The 2,500-nt window shown below is 64.1% G+C and overlaps 1 pseudogene; it reads left to right on the top strand.

Moving 5' to 3' along the window:
- The window catches only part of LOC126435787 (large subunit ribosomal RNA), a 7,954-nt pseudogene that overhangs the window by 2,848 nt on the left and 2,606 nt on the right, over positions 1–2,500 (top strand).

The following is a 2,500-nucleotide window of genomic DNA, read 5'->3' as shown; positions in this document are numbered from 1 at the left end:
CGGGTAAACGGCGGGAGTAACTATGACTCTCTTAAGGTGGCCAAGTGGCGGCGGTGTGGCTGCATCCGGACTTGGCTTTTCGAAGTGCGGTCTTGATGTAGTCGTGCTGCTGCTGCGAGGTGCCTTCCTTGGGTTATGGTTACAGGGAGAGTGATGCGCAATACATGGGCCTAGCCCTCTTAGCCTCTCCTCTCCTGCGGTCTTCTCCCCTTCTCGTGGGCCCGCTGATTTTCGCAGAGTGGAAGACCGCACCAGGGGCTTGGGGGGGTTACCAGCCCCCCCTCGCACTATCCCTTTGTTTAGTTGGGGGCAGTATTCAGAGAAAAAGTGGTGGCCCTTCCGCTGAAGGTGCCACCCCAACTCCCCCAGCACCTAGCCGGCCAACCGGCCGTGCCGAAAATCTTGTAACTTTTGCAGCTGTATACGCCTGTAGTGAGTGCCACCGCAGCTTCACCACCAAGAACGGTCTCGGGGTCCATCGCCGCCGCCAACACCTTGCGGCCGCCAACGCGGAGATCGTCACGGAGAGGCATCGCGCGAGGTGGACGGAGGAAGAAGTCCTGTCGCTCGCCAAGGCGGAGGCCGAACTGTTCCTCGAGAGGGACGCCCGGTTCTTCTTTGTAAATCAAGAGCTCATCAGGATGTTCCCCGACCGAACGCTTGAGGCAATCAAGTGCCGACGGCGGCAAGCTGCCCACAAGCAGCTTGTCCGCCAATTCATGGAGGCGCTTGAGATCGGTCGGGGGGAAGAGCCGGCGTCCCGCCGGGGAGCAGCGAGCCCGCTGCCTGACGCGGGCGAGGCCGCTGCGCCGCCCGTCGACGCAGCCGAGGACTTCGCGGCCGACACCACCGGGCCGCCGCCGGAGGGGCCGACTGACGCCGCCATCTGGGAGCATCTGGCGGGGCTACCCGCTTCCGCCCAGCGTTTCTCTGCCCTGGATCGTGTCATAGGTCTGGGGCGGGGCACGCCGCCCGATGTCATCCTGGGCATGCTCCCGGATGCCCTTGCGTCGGTCGGGTCCAGAGGGGAGAGATCGATCACCAGGACACAGCGGCCGCGCCAACCATCGAAGCGGCCGCCTGCCGCGCCGCCGACGCAGAAGCGCAAGCGGCGCCGCTGGGAGTACGCGAGAACGCAGGATGCCTTCCGACGGTCGCGTGCACGTTGCGTGCGCGGCCTCTTGGATGGCACCCTGCTCCAGCCGCCACCTGCCATCCCTGGTCTGCTGGACTTCTGGGCGGACCTCTTCACCAAGAAGCCCATCTCCACCGCGGGCTTCATTCGTGACCGCCTCCTCCCGCACTCGGAGCCTGTCGCTCCCGAGTGCCTATGGGGGCCGGTCACACATGAGGAGGTCGCCGCCGCGTTGCCGCCCAGGGGATCAGCAGCCGGGCCGGACGGCCTTACCCCAGCGGAGTTGCGGCGCCTGCCGCACGAAGTCCTGGTGAAAGTGATGAATCTCTTCCTTCTGGCCCGCGCCCTTCCGGAACGCCTGCTTCGCGCGCGAACGTCCCTTCTCCCGAAGACGGCTGCACCAACATCCCCCGCTGACTTTCGCCCCATTACGGTCTGCTCGGTGTTGGCGCGGACCTTTCACAAGGTTCTCGCGTCACGCCTGATGCGCGCATGTGCTGTGGACGAACGTCAGCGGGCATTCATCCCTCGGGATGGGATGTTGGAAAATACCTTCATCTTGGACACTGCTCTCACCGACGCAGTTCGCTCCTGCCGCTCTGTCTTTGTGGCATCGATCGACGTATCTAAGGCATTCGATTCGGTAGATCATGCTGCCCTTCGCCCCGTGCTGAAGGCGCATGGCCTGCCGGATTGTTTTGTCGAGTATGTCGAGCGGTGCTACGAGGGCAGCACGACAGTGATAGCGGACGGCGCCGGCGTGGGCGTGTCTGTGCAGCCAGCACGGGGCGTTCGCCAGGGCGATCCCCTCTCCCCCCTCCTGTTCAACTTTGCGGTGGACTACGTTTTAGGCCAACTGCCCTCCCACATCGGAGCTCGGATCCTCGGTCGCAGAGTCAACGCTGCGGCCTTTGCAGATGACGTCTTGCTGTTTGCAGCGACCCCGAGGGGCTTGCAGTCCCTCATCGACGCAGCTACCGCAGCCCTCGCCCACCTGGGGCTGCAGATCAACGCCCGGAAGTGTTTCACCCTCGCCTTAGTCGCGTCAGGGCGCGAGAAGAAGGTGAAGGTGGACAGCAATGTCACCTTCACAGCAGGCAATACCACCATGCCTGCCCTGCGTGTGGGTGAAACCTTCCGGTACCTGGGGCTGCAATTTTCCACGGCGGGTCGCTGTGTCTTCAATCCACGTCGCCACCTGGTGGAGCAGCTTGACGTCATCTCCCGAGCTCCGCTGAAGCCGCAACAGCGCCTCCACGCTCTCACCAACGTACTTCTCCCTGGCCTGTACCACGGGCTGGCCCTCAGCCGCACCCGGGTGGGTGCATTGAAGTCGGCCGACGTCACCATCCGGGCCGCCGTCAG

Source organism: Schistocerca serialis, unplaced genomic scaffold (genome assembly GCF_023864345.2).
Source record: "Schistocerca serialis cubense isolate TAMUIC-IGC-003099 unplaced genomic scaffold, iqSchSeri2.2 HiC_scaffold_1219, whole genome shotgun sequence".
NCBI classification, from domain to species: Eukaryota; Metazoa; Arthropoda; class Insecta; order Orthoptera; family Acrididae; genus Schistocerca; species Schistocerca serialis.
Note: the sequence above shows the minus strand (reverse complement) of the source record. Positions and strands in the feature narration are given on the sequence as shown.